Below are 15,454 nucleotides of genomic sequence, written 5' to 3'. Positions count from 1 at the left end.
ATACAGGGAGATACATTACCACTATCATCGTAGTAGTACACAGCAAGAATCTTCCTCTTCTCTTCAGATCAAGGCTGATTGTGATCATGCTAGGCTTGAAATCAAAGTTATTTTTAATTATCTCCAGATATTGGCTATGAAGTTCCCTATGCATTACCCTCAGATGCACAGTCCCAAATTTAAATATTGTTAAGTACACCTTTGGATTATAAATCCTTGTGAAATCAACCATACCCACAATGCATCAAGTGATCCTACAGCTAAGTCTCGTGGATGGGTCAGATTAAGCTAGGGCTACAGAAACTAGCGCTTCTGCAGTTGTGCGCATTCAAAGCAAGATTTTATTATTATTATTATTATTATTATTATTATGAAATTTGAATTTGGATTCAGAAAAAAAAACAAAACAAAACAAAAACAAAAACAAAAAAAAAAAACAAAAAAACAAAGCAAAAACAAAAACAAAAAAACTCTACAAGTCACATGAGAACCTAAATTCTCAATTTCTTTTGGAAAAAATAATTGATATTTTTATTTAAAAATATGCATTTTCCTTATTAAAAACATGATTTTTTTTATTTTTTTTTTAATTGATTTATGATTCTTTTTTTTTTTGCAAAATGGAGACAAAAATATTGCAAACCCTGAGAATGTTTATAGACATCCTACTTTCTGATCCTTGAGATCATTCCAAAAAGCAGGAGGAGAGCATACTTATTGGAGATTGAAAATATCATCCTACCTACTCTACGCTAATTAAAAATTACAAACCATTATGTGTAATTAAATTTCCAATGTAACCATTCACGCAATAGTAGTAAAAATATATTCATTTTCAATTTTAAAATTTTAAAATTAAAATATACAAGGATGACCTAATCTAGTTTTTGCGATTGTGATTTAATGAAATAAGAACAAAAGAAAAATTGATCTAACTTGGGTAATTGCTTGAAACCATTGAAACCATCTTTCGATAAGGCTTTCATAGGGATGATTTCTACACTGATTCAGATCATGTTGCAACTTCTCTTTTTCCTCCTCAATCTTTTGTTCGAGTAATTGTTCCTCATTATATGTACAGGATTCTTCGAATGTCTTTTCTTCACAAGAAGAGGAGATTCTGACTATTGCGAGGATCTGAGTGATTTGTTCAAAACTTATACTCATCATTCTTATATATATATATATATATATACGGATTTTTATTGTGTTTTATTTTTTTATTTTTTAGTGAATGCGGGTTTTTATTTGTGGATGTTTTCTATATGAAAATGCAAAATAAAATTAAATGAAAATGCCTAAATGCAGTTAACCCTAAATGAATATGACCCTAAATGAAAAATGCTTCCTAAACAATCCTCCTAACTAGCTTACATCTATGTTTTCTTCCCAGATAATGACGCAAAAAATGTAGGGCTATTTAATTGTATGCGAAATCCCTATCATTTAATTTGTCAACCTGAGGGTTTTGTAAACTTAGAAGCAAACAAAAATATATGGGACCTCGACAAAACTATTGTAGGAAGTTTGTTTAGAATGGAAATACATATTACAAATCTAAACTACTTTGAAAAGAAAAGATTGATCTCTATTTTATGAAAGCATATAAATGATTGGTCAATGAAATTAGTCTATTTTAGAAGGCAGAGAAGAGGCTCTTATTCAAGAGTCCTGGTTGTCCTTCCACATTCCTTCTATAATAACATTTGCAAACATCTAAGAAAGCATGATGAAATGTAACTATGAAAGCATATAAATTTAGTCTAGGAAAGCATATACGAAAGTGAATATTGATTCCGTCCAGTCCTAGTTCACGGAAAAGAGGATCTTTTCTAAGAGTCTTGGTTGTCCTTCCACATCCAAACTAATTATTGAAAGGAGATCAATCTTCACACAACAAAACATGTCCATAACATGAATTCATACTATGAACATTACTCTACAACAAAGTGTACTTAGCTTGGTATGGGGATCCTTCCATTCCTCAATGAGAACACATGAACAACTATTACACCTTAAGAATCTGTTGTGGTAAAAACACAACACCCCCCCATTATTGAAGCGTCCACTTCGAATAATGGAGACCCTTTCTATAAAATTTTGGCTAAGCACCTTTTTGATTTTTATTTTAGTTAATTACCCTACGCTTTCGTTAATTTTTAGTTTTCTTTGGATTCTTGTTTGATTGCTTTGTTAGAATCATTTTTTTATAAGCTTCCCATTGACGCTTGTTTCGCCTCGTTTGGTCAACTGGTTTGAAAATGGCATTCCTTTGAAGTCTCATTATTTATCTAGCCTGGGTTAAAAAATGTATAAAATGTACAATATTGCATTTGTAAATAAATTAGGTCAATAAGGCATTCATTTTAAATATTAACCCGTAGCGAGTTTTTACTAACATTTTTCATTTTTAATTATGCGGCCAAATCATTAAGCAGCGGGATTTTAGTAATCTACTCCAATAAATTACTAATCTCGAAAATCATAATTTCAAAGTGGCTGTAATTTATTTTTCATAGCTTAATTTTCATTTTTTTTAAAGTGGCTGTAGTTTATAAATAACTAACTTCATAGAAATAAAACCAAAATAAAAAATGATATTAAATCTTAATTTAATTAAATTAGAATTTAATATATAAAAAATAATATATATAAAAAAAAAAAAAATCGCATCGAGGATTTGAATCGCATCGGGGATTTGTATCGGCACATATTATTTCATACCCCCAATACACTCATGCCTCCGATTGCGAATACCACATGTCGCCGATCACCGAATGACTTAAGTCATTTAAGCAAAGGTTCTTGTATCGCATCGGGATTTTGGCTTGACACATTTTAATAAGCCCCCGACACCACTCCTCCTCCGATGCGATAAGTCAATCTTTGACTTCAAACTCCATTCATTGTTTTAAAATGGTTCATTCATTAACGTATGGTGTGATAGGTGCAGTTTAATATGTTTTAATATATTAACATATGAGTGGAAAGTAGTTTAGGTTAGTATATCTTTAATATTAGTTTATATATGTTAAATGTAATATATTATATTATATTAATTAAATTAATTAATATGTAATATATTATAATCTGTAATATATTATATTAATTAAATTAATTAATTATATGTAATATTTAATTAATTTAAATATTAGTTAGATTAATATTAATTAGTTTTTAATTAGATTAATATTGATTAGTTTTTAATTAAGAATGGATTTGTTTATAAATCATTAGTTAGTTAAATTAATAAATAGTTTAGTTTATAATTAGCAATTAAATTAGAATTAATTAGGGACTAATTTAGGATTTAATTTTTAATTTAAATTCTCATTTTTTAGCCCAGCAACAGAATTTCCAGATTTACATCGGATTTGACCCATCAACTTTGAAGCTCATAAATTGAGTTCTACTTGGCCAAATGAGGCCTAGGACGGCTCATTGGAAAGAGAAAAGCAAGAAGAACATTTTGGAGGAGGTTTCACCAACAGATTTACTCATTTATTGGGTCAAAAATCAGGCAGAAGATCAGGCTCCGAATTTTGAAAAACAAAATCAATTTTCTGAGTTATTTTCTTCAATTTCATTTATCCAAAGCCTCTTCTAATTACAGATCCATTGGCCAACGATATGCTTTGCCAATCAAATCATTACAAGTATCAATACAGAGCTTATATTTTATTTTCAATTATTTATTTAAAATAGAATTTGATTGGGTTTGATTTAATTGCCAGAAATGATATTTTGATTGCATTTTAATTGATTTTGATTTCTTTTGCAGGAAAACAGTGGAAAAGATATGGAGAAATGGATTTTAAGCAATGAGAATGCTCCAGCAATTGAAGATCAGAATTAGGAGCAAGTAAAATTGGATTTAGCAGATTCCTCTTGAACAAACTCTCCTCTCCAAAAATTCTTTTACAAATACTATAAATAACAGATTGCAGAATGTAATAGGGGCTGCTCTCCTCTGCAATTTTAGAGCTTCTAAAAGCACTATTGTAATTGGAATTTAGAGTTGTAGGAGAGAGGAGTGAAAAATCTCAGATCTGGGGATTATTGAGGATTTTCCCTTTGTATATTGAATTATGCATGAAGAACAAAGCTTGCACTATTGTGGCTCTAGTTTTGAAGGCAGAAGTTCAAGCAATGTAAAGGGCTGTTGGAGACCAAGAACAGAGAAATGGATGCAATAAATTGGTATTTCTAATACTACTGTTTCAAATATCAGTTTTAATTTTATGGTGATATGAATGTGTCATTTTATTCATGTTTGTGCATTATTGTCAATATGGGTAATTTGTCTCAATCTTGTTATTATGTATCTCTGTTTTTATGGATTAATTTCTCATTTTGGAGTAACTACTTACTCTGAAATCTGTCTTATGAAACTGATTTATTGAATAATAATGTGTGTGAACTATTTCTACATATCATTATTCAATTATTGGATTTATTGATTTGATAATCAATATCATTTTGAGAACTTCTTCCTGAATGTTGTTGATTTATTATTTCAGTTTTAAGGTCTCAATAGAATGTGTTTTGGTAACCATAATATCAGTTAATTGAACTACTTCATTAACTTGATATTCATTATAAACAAGACATATTTAAATCCCAATATTTTAATTATCTTGCTCTTAGTTGGGTTAGATCTATATCTGCCTAATTAAGATAGGATTTAGATTAGTTTCTTTTGCTTGCATCATAGAATAATCTTGCATTTAGAGTAAATTATACACTCTGTTAAGTCCTCTCCTCATAGAGGCAAAACTTTAGTTGTGGCTTGGCTGAACCCAAATCAGCTTAAGGGTCATTCTTTTGCCTGATCAGCAAGAAGAAATGATCTGATGTCCCTGTCTATTGGTAGTCAAAGATACATTATAAACCAATAGCAATAGGGAGAAGGTAACTGGACCTAGATGAACAGTCGGAGCCACCACACCAAACGGAAAAGGAGCTGCTTTTAAGGTCCGGACCGGGTGGTTATCCCCCAATGTTGTTGCAGTGATTTTCGAGGCATCAACATTTTTGGCGCTAGAAGGAGGGCTGAAATTTTTTGTCTATTGGAGTCTTTTCAATTTTAACATTTTGTTTATGACTTCTCTCAAACTCCCAATTTGGAGTTGTATCCATGGACATGCATCCTCCAATACTCCACCCGAAGTGGTAAGACTCTTGTCTCAGGCAAAGTTCAATGGTAAGAGAAATTCTTCTGCTTTTAACCATGTCTTTCAATTTATTCAAAATGTTTCAAATTATGATTTTCAAGGAATTGATGAAGGCATTTTATGCAGAATTTTTACTCTCACATTTGCGGCAAAAGCCAGAAATTGGTGTAAAACTCTTCCAGTTGCCTCAATCCATAGCTGGGATCAATTTGTTACAATTTTCATTTGTAAATTTGACGGCTACGATTATGAACAGGTATGTGAAGAAATTGAATATCTACGAAGGTTTAAAAATGAGTCTGTTAATGATTTTCATATTCGATTTCACTTGAATTGCTTAAGATTTAAAGACGAAGATAAACCCACGGAAGAAGAATCATTAGATTGGTTTGAATATGTATGTTCTCTGCCTCCCATTCCCAATCCATATGAAATTAGTTCAAGTTTTGTTTCATCCCCTTCCAACATAAATGAAAATCCCAACACGGATGTGCAAATAAATGCTGATGAAGCGGTTTCACAAAGCTTGGAAAATATTTCCATTCAAATGCAAGAAGACAACAACAACAATTTTGGAGAAAGAGCTGCCTTGGAATCTGAAAGCTATTTCAAAGTAAATTCAGAAAATCAAATCGCAAATCAGCAAGTACAAGCAGCAATCAAAATGCAAACTGCTGTACAAATTTCTGAATTTTTCCATAATGAGCAAATGCCAAAATCAGAGCAGCAAAGCAGCGTTCTTCAAGAAAGCATATGCACGCAAAGGAATGATATGCAATCTGAAATTTACAATGAGCATAATGCACAAGAGCTCTCAAACAGAGACAGTTTTAAATGCATTGTTTCAGGTTCACACTTTTCCCTTTATCCTGATATTTTCAATAATGGTAATATTTTTCCTCTTGATGTTAATGATATTCCAGAAATTAAAGAGGCTGATTTAAATGAATTACCATTAAGTTTTTATCAAGATAAAGAAACAATAATTGATCATTCTTTTGCCATTAATGAACATGAAATTCTTGTTCCTTCTTGTTTGGATATATTGGATGAGATTGAAGGGAATTCTAGAGAATCTTGTGAGGTCATTTATGATGATTACTCTGATATTGAGGATGTTGATTTCAATTTTTCTCAAGAGAATCCTCTTAATAAAATTCAAATAACATCTGAGGATGAAAAACGCTTCAATTTAGGAATTATCTCAACTAATCCTCATTTTAGAGCAGCAAATTATCTTCATGATTTCACCATTCAAGAAATCATTCCAATTTATGATTCATATGAGGATCAAACTCCCATTCCTATTCATAATCTTAATTCGTTTTCTATTTCACAAGTTGGAATTCGAAATTACCCAAATTCCATAATTTTGGCCAATCCTTGTGAAAATGAAATCATTTCAAAACGATCCCAAAGGTGTTGTAACATTAGTTGTACAAATAGTGATTTAATTTTAGTTTTTCTTTCACAGCTATTTTGTTTAAACTTAGATTTATTTTCTGATTTTATTTTGCAAAATTTCCACACTTTTCGCTGGCATATTGAATACCTTACTATCAAACACTCAATTGAGGCATTGCCGAATTGGGAAATTGAAGTTTCATATTATAACCATGAACATAGAAAACTGTTAACATATCAATGTCAATCGATGTTCATTGCTTATCAAAAGCTTCTATCTTCTCAAAGGCAATATCAACAAGAGAATGTATTTTTGCAATTTGGCCAGCAATTCAATTCAATTAATAAATTGTCATTTTATTTGAAAGGTTTCCATCCATTTTACATTGACTCGTTTGAAAATTGTTTGGAAATTTTTCCTTCAAGTAAAATTGTCAATGATTTAACATTTGTACATAATACTAACAATTCTTTCCAGGCCTTTGAATTTCAAAACTCATATCCACAATTCGGCCTGTTATCTCTTTCCTTGAATATTTCCCAATTTTTAATGGAAATCCATCCAGATTTCTATGATCCAATTGGTATTCAATTGGAAAGGAAATTTCAGGAGAGAGAGATTTTAATTAAGTTGCTAACAATAACTGTATATTCTTATTTCAGATTTATTTTCCTTAGTTTAGTTAGATTTTTATTCTTATTGCTAACATTTGAACTGTACATAAACGCGGGAATAAAAACGAGAGAATGGTTACACTGGAAATATGACTATACCTAGTCGTTTTCATGTATATGGTTAGAATAGGAGTAGAATTAATTTAGTTTGTTTGTTTTATGTAGTTAATTTATTTGCATTAGTTCTGTAAATTAAAAAATAAAACAAAGCAATCAGCCATTCTCATACATGTTCAGTGGAAACATTTTTCCTTATCAGAAAATTTTAATTCTTGCTTTCCTTTTTGAAATCTCTTATAGCGATATTTCTACTCTGCCTATTTTGAATAATGTCTTGATTAAATTCAATTAAAGTTGCACTTGGTATCAATTGCCTTAAAGCCACTTTTCTTCATTTCAGGATTTCCTTCTAAGATTTTCTCTTGAAATTTATATGGTAAGGATTTGAGGATATAAAAGCTTCATGATCCCATTATCCTATGAGATTTATGATTGACTATGATAAGCCTAATTCTAATTCAATCATTATCAGTCAATCTAACCTGTCACAGCAATCATATGAAGTTCATATTATATTCCTCGGAATTTGCCAAAAGCTGATTTTAAGGATGCCCATTTTGCCAAGTGCACACATTTAAATCTGTTTTGACATTTTTCTACAATTAGTGGCTTAATCTCATTCTAATCTTTAGTTTATTATCTGATGCTGTAAAAATGCATCATGTCTATTTACTAAAGGCATTATTAAAAAGTCACTACAACAATACAGATTTTTCTCAAGATTAATTCGGAATGAGCAGAGGTAATAAATTGTTACTTCACTTCGAAAGGGAAGCATAGTTTCATCTTTATTTCTGGTAAATTTTATATTCCATGAACATGAATGATTGATTTCATTTAGGCTGATTGCGCACTTAGATTTAAAATAAATAATGAGATGATTTTAATCAAAGGAAGAATTTGAAGATTTATCAGGTAAAATTTACAGACAAATTCTTTTCAGGTACGCATTTACAACTTTATTTTCATCCATTATTAGTTCTGTTTTTCTTAGCTTATTTTTATTTATGTTATGTTTTATTTGCAAGCTTTTATTTCTTTTCAAAATCTGAAGTAAGCAGCAAACTCATTTTAAATTTGCAAACAGGTTCAGGGAAATTCAATTCTGATTCATTAGAGTTTAAGCATTTTTTTTAGCTTTGCTTTCATTCATTAGAAAACCCAATTGAAATTTCAAAAAATATCATAAGGCCATTCGCATCACAACATTTCATCGGAAGTAGTTCTTAGTATTTCTTTTGATAAAAAATTGTTCATCAAAGACCTCCGATGTATTATCTTACTCATATGCCATATTGCATTTCGCATATCGGAGCTTTCCAAGTGAAGTATACTTCCATGAGCATGAATCACCGATCTCCGATAATCGACTTTACCGATATTGCGATAAACACATAATTCCGGACCCGATATGAAATCCAAAATCAAATTCATAAAATATCGCGTCCGTTCAATCGCAATAATGGTAAGAACATAACTTTAAAATGACCGATGTTTCGGATCCGATATGTTATCAAATTTTCATCATAAAGTTATCGGGTCCACTTTTCATCGCATGTCGGCGTATCAAGAATCGTTACATCATGTGCTCAATATTGCCGATTGCGCCGATTGCCGATCGCCGATTAGCTACGACATTCATCGCATATCGGCGTCTCAACAATCATATTGTGTTACATCGAGTGCTTAAGATTGCCGATCGTCGATTTACGTCATCCATCGCATCGCTGATATCGCAATCGCTCCCTTGCAGTTTTATTTACGGCCGATATCTCGGATCCGATTTGATTATTGAAATCCCATCATAAAAGTTATCGGGTCCGCTCTTTATCGCATATCGGCATCGCAAAAAAATATATAATGTGTTACATCGTGTACCCAAAGTTTTCCGATTGTCGATTAAGCTACGACATCCATCGCATCGCCGACATTGCAATCATTTCATCACATTCTTACGATCACATCACTTCTCTGAATCTACAATGTGTATTTTGCAATATGGGAAGCACGATGCAATTTATTCTCTGATCCCCGATATAATATTTCTTTAATGATGCGATTGCTTCGTTTCATTGCACATGTTCTTATCGGCAATTTGCCATTGCAATCTCCGATGCAATAGCTTCCAATGCATGCCTATGAGCCATTAACATTTAATCGATATATGGCATAGCAATAAAGGTGAAGTTCTGCAGATTAAATTTGAAGCATGGTGAAGAAACATGTTATGTGAATCATCCGATACGGCAATGTGTTATTTTAAAAGCGAGCTTGGGTAACCACTATGGTAAGAAAGCAGTTAATGACCAATTTGCAGCATATTCAAATTATTTTAATTTCTCATACATTTTAGTTTAAATATATAATTCCATAATTAAAAATGGAATTCAAGACCTCTCTATCTTCATATTTAAATTTTATTATCATAGATTTGGTCTTGATTCCGAACTATTTATAAAATCATGGAATTTATATGAAACTTGTGATATTTTGAGAAACAGTCATTGCTGCAAATTCTCATTCTCATTTTTGATGCATTTGCTTTAATTTCAATTCCCTTGAGCACTAAGCATTCCATTTTTTTTACTGCTTGCTTTCGTTTAAATAAAATAAATAATGATTTTGGGGTTATATGATTTTAGTTAGTTTGACTTCTTCATGTTTTTAATATTAATTAAGATAAGAAGTCAGCCACTTTGGAGAAACTGATACCTTTCAGGTAAGATCAAAAGCAATGATCCAATGGTAAGATTCATGTACCCACTTTCATTAATTTCCATTTCATCACTCTAGTTTCATTTTTGTTTTTAAATTATGCTGATATAAAACTCTGTTTTGCAGCTCTCCATTTAAATTTTTCAATCTTCTGCCGAATCATATTTTCAAAGTCCATACTCTTCTCCTGGCTTTATTTCAATAAGCAGCGATAATCTTCATCGAAACAGCTACACCAGGAAGTTTCTGAACCTTTAATCTGTTTCTTTAAGCATTCCTTTTTAGAAAATGATTAAGATAATGCTTGGAAACAAGAAGATTCATATCAAACAGAAATTATTCATTGTGGCTGAATTTTACGATCACTGTTATCTAAAAGCCTAAAGCATTCACAACTCTGCAAGGTATGTTTTTCTAACTCTCAACATAAGAAGGAATGATTACATGCTTATTTTCTTTTTCTTCATATTGTTGAGGCATTGGTATAAACATTCTTGTTTGAGTTTATCTTGCGAAACATAGATTTTCCTTTTCATTCTTAGAGATTTCTTTGTTCTTATTTTTATTTTTGTTTGCTGATTTCTTTTCTCACTTTAGCATAAGAATTCTTTTCTTTTTGTTTTCAGTTTTGATTTTGGTGACTTTGCTGTGATTTATATGAAAGGCCTTCTTGTTACCTAACTATGGTCAGCATTCATGGAGAAAAAATTGTTAATAGTTACCTATTAGCTTTTTCTTAAATCTCTTAATGAAGTTTGATTTTCTTATTATAGAGGTAGACATACTTAAGGAAGAGATTACCAATCAAGAGAAGTTGGCAAAGTATCATAAAATCTGAAAATTTCGTTTTCATCAAAATTGTAATCATTTTGAGATTTCAAAACTTTATTAGGATCTTTCAAAGTTCTATTATCAGTCAAGAAAAGTTATTTTTAACCAAGTAAAGACACTTTACAGCAAAGCACGTTTAACTCTGAAATTGTCATTCTTAACTCTTAAGGAGTCAATGATTCTCCCTGTCCCAAAAAGTCTTATTTTTCTAGAGAATAATCCAGAAATATATTTAAACTTAAAAGATAAGAGGTCTCATCGTGAGCCTGCTTACCATGATCATAGGGGAAAATAGGCTGACATTACCAACACTGCTAAACAAACCAGGGTAATGGCTTATGATTGCAAACAATTATAAGACAAGGGGTCTCATCACGAGCCAGCTTGTTCAGTCCAATTTTAACCAGTGAATGGCATTGTCAACTATCTGGCTACCATACTAGGACAATGGCTTTTAAGATTTAAAAAATAAATAAAAAAAATAAAAATAAAAATAAAAGAAAAAGTAATACATATATAAATGGATTTATCTCTAGATCAATAATTCTTAAACAGATGGGATTCTGAATCATTTATGATTAAAAGGTAACCCTGTCGAAACTATAGACGTTTGCTGGCAACAGTGGCTCTACCTGTGACAAACGAGTATATTTTGAAAGCTAAGCTGTAAAGTGACCCCTGCTTTATCCCTTCAGCTAATTAATGACTGATATAGAGTTTCGAAATATTTTAATTTATGAGGAATTTTAAGAAAAATTACAGTTAGATGATTCTAGTTTTTATTCAGACTAATGAACCTATGTCAAACATTTCAAGCATAATTCTCTCTTCTTTAAATTATTTTACTTTAATTTTTGGAAAATCTTATTCATGTCAAAAAGAGATAACTGGTTCTTCTCCCGTGTGTCGCCAATTGTTGTGGTAAAAACACAACACCCCCCATTATTGAAGCGTCCACTTCGAATAATGGAGACCCTTTCTATAAAATTTTGGCTAAGCACCTTTTTGATTTTTATTTTAGTTAATTACCCTACGCTTTCGTTAATTTTTAGTTTTCTTTGGATTCTTGTTTTGATTGCTTTGTTAGAATCGATTTTTTATAAGCTTCCCATTGACGCTTGTTTCGCCTCGTTTGGTCAACTGGTTTGAAAATGGCACTCCTTTGAAGTCTCATCATTTATGTAGCCTGGGTTAAAAAATGCATAAAATGTACAATATTGCATTTGTAAATAAATTAGGTCAATAAGGCATTCATTTTAAATATTAACCCGTAGCGAGTTTTTACTAACATTTTTCATTTTTAGTTATGCGGCCAAATCATTAAGCAGCGGGATTTTAGTAATCTACTCCAATAAATTACTAATCTCGAAAATCATAATTTCAAAGTGGCTGTAATTTATTTTTCATAGCTTAATTTTCATTTTTTTTAAAGTGGCTGTAGTTTATAAATAACTAACTTCATAGAAATAAAACCAAAATAAAAAATGATATTAAATCTTAATTTAATTAAATTAATATATAATTAATTTAATTAAATTAGAATTTAATATATAAAAAATAATATATATATAAAAAAAAAAATCGCATCGAGGATTTGAATCGCATCGGGGATTTGTATCGGCACATATCATTTCATACCCCCGATACACTCATGCCTCCGATTGCGAATACCACATCTCGCCGATCACCGAATGACTTAAGTCATTTAAGCAAAGGTTCTTGTATCGCATCGGGATTTTGGCTTGACACATTTTAATAAGCCCCCGATACCACTCCTCCTCTGATGCGATAATTCAATCTTTGACTTCAAACTCCATTCATTGTTTTAAAATGGTTCATTCATTAACGTATGGTGTGATAGGTGCAGTTTAATATGTTTTAATATATTAACATATGAGTGGAAAGTAGTTTAGGTTAGTATATCTTTAATATTAGTTTATATATGTTAAATGTAATATATTATATTATATTAATTAAATTAATTAATATGTAATATATTATAATCTGTAATATATTATATTAATTAAATTAATTAATTATATGTAATATTTAATTAATTTAAATATCAGTTAGATTAATATTAATTAGTTTTTAATTAGATTAATATTGATTAGTTTTTAATTAAGAATGGATTTGTTTATAAATCATTAGTTAGTTAAATTAATAAATAGTTTAGTTTATAATTAGCAATTAAATTAGAATTAATTAGGGACTAATTTAGGATTTAATTTTTAATTTAAATTCTCATTTTTTAGCCCAGCAACAGAATTTCCAGATTTACATCGGATTTGACCCATCAACTTTGGAAGCTCATAAATTGAGTTCTACTTGGCCAAATGAGGCCTAGGACGGCTCATTGGAAAGAGAAAAGCAAGGAGAACATTTTGGAGGAGGTTTCACCAACAGATTTACTCATTTATTGGGTCAAAAATCAGGCAGAAGATCAGGCTCCGAATTTTGAAAAACAAAATCAATTTTCTGAGTTATTTTCTTCAATTTCATTTATCCAAAGCCTCTTCTAATTACAGATCCATTGGCCAACGATATCCTTTGCCAATCAAATCATTACAAGCATCAATACAGAGCTTATATTTTATTTTCAATTATTTATTTAAAATAGAATTTGATTGGGTTTGATTTAATTGCCAGAAATGATATTTTGATTGCATTTTAATTGATTTTGATTTCTTTTGCAGGAAAACAGTGGAAAAGATATGGAGAAAGGGATTTTAAGCAATGAGAATGCTCCAGCAATTGAAGATCAGAATTAGGAGCAAGTAAAATTGGATTTAGCAGATTCCTCTTGAACAAACTCTCCTCTCTAAAAATTCTTTTACAAATACTATAAATAACAGATTGCAGAATGTAATAGGGGCTGCTCTCCTCTGCAATTTTAGAGCTTCTAAAAGCACTATTGTAATTGGAATTTAGAGTTGTAGGAGAGAGGAGTGAAAAATCTCAGATCTGGGGATTATTGAGGATTTTCCCTTTGTATATTGAATTATGCATGAAGAACAAAGCTTGCACTATTGTGGCTCTAGTTTTGAAGGCAGAAGTTCAAGCAATGTAAAGGGCTGTTGGAGACCAAGAACAGAGAAATGGATGCAATAAATTGGTATTTCTAATACTACTGTTTCAAATATCAGTTTTAATTTTATGGTGATATGAATGTGTCATTTTATTCATGTTTGTGCATTATTGTCAATATGGGTAATTTGTCTCAATCTTGTTATTATGTATCTCTGTTTTTATGGATTAATTTCTCATTTTGGAGTAACTACTTACTCTGAAATCTGTCTTATGAAACTGATTTATTGAATAATAATGTGTGTGAACTATTTCTACATATCATTATTCAATTATTGGATTTATTGATTTGATAATCAATATCATTTTGAGAACTACTTCCTGAATGTTGTTGATTTATTATTTCAGTTTTAAGGTCTCAATAGAATGTGTTTTGGTAACCATAATATCAGTTAATTGAACTACTTCATTAACTTGATATTCATTATAAACAAGACATATTTAAATCCCAATATTTTAATTATCTTGCTCTTAGTTGGGTTAGATCTATATCTGCCTAATTAAGATAGGATTTAGATTAGTTTCTTTTGCTTGCATCATAGAATAATCTTGCATTTAGAGTAAATTATACACTCTGTTAAGTCCTCTCCTCATAGAGGCAAAACTTTAGTTGTGGCTTGGCTGAACCCAAATCAGCTTAAGGGTCATTCTTTTGCCTGATCAGCAAGAAGAAATGATCTGATGTCCCTGTCTATTGGTAGTCAAAGATACATTATAAACCAATAGCAATAGGGAGAAGGTAACTGGACCTAGATGAATAGTCGGAGCCACCACACCAAACGGAAAAGGAGCTGCTTTTAAGGTCCGGACCGGGTGGTTATCCCCCAATGTTGCTGCAGCGATTTTCGAGGCATCAACAGAATCAAACAACACTTATAACTCATAATTTTGGAGAAAATGATATTATTCATGTTGAATGAACAATCATAAATATGATGCTCTTGAATAACTGATAACTATTATCCTTCCTTTGAAAGATGCTCCTCTTATTTATTCATGAATTATGGATATCTACTCAAAAAATGTAGATCCCTTAAATATCTACTAGATCCATACTTGTCTCAACTTATCCCTAAATACTATATACAAATCCCATGACATATAAAGATCTCCATGATCTTTCTCCTTGGAATGTGGTCCACCTCTTGAGTTGAAATTCGAATTTGTGCATTGGAGGCCACATACGAGTGCCTCAGAAGCTTCCAAATAATCTACACATGTCATCAAACTCAGGCCATTTTTAGGTATAAGAAAATACATGTTATTTTTCTAACTTTTAATCATAAATTCACTCAAAATACATGAAATTGATATCTTTTGAAAATGTAAATGTGAACTCATGTAGCAATGATAATGTAGGGTTATGTAATGATAATGTGATGGAATGAGGTGACAAAATGAGGATAAAGGTGAAAAATAGAGTAAAAGTGAATGTTAATTTAGCAGCCCAAGAGATCCTAAGGAGAAAAATTACAAGGTACTTTACAAATGGATATGACTTATGCTAC

The sequence above is a fragment of the Pinus tabuliformis genome, chromosome X, assembly GCF_031772625.1.
Source record: "Pinus tabuliformis cultivar Carrire ecotype Pingquan chromosome X, CPIR1, whole genome shotgun sequence".
In the NCBI taxonomy this organism is placed as follows: domain Eukaryota; kingdom Viridiplantae; phylum Streptophyta; class Pinopsida; order Pinales; family Pinaceae; genus Pinus; species Pinus tabuliformis.
The sequence above is the reverse complement of the archived record's forward strand: the minus strand, read 5'-3'. Positions refer to the sequence as shown.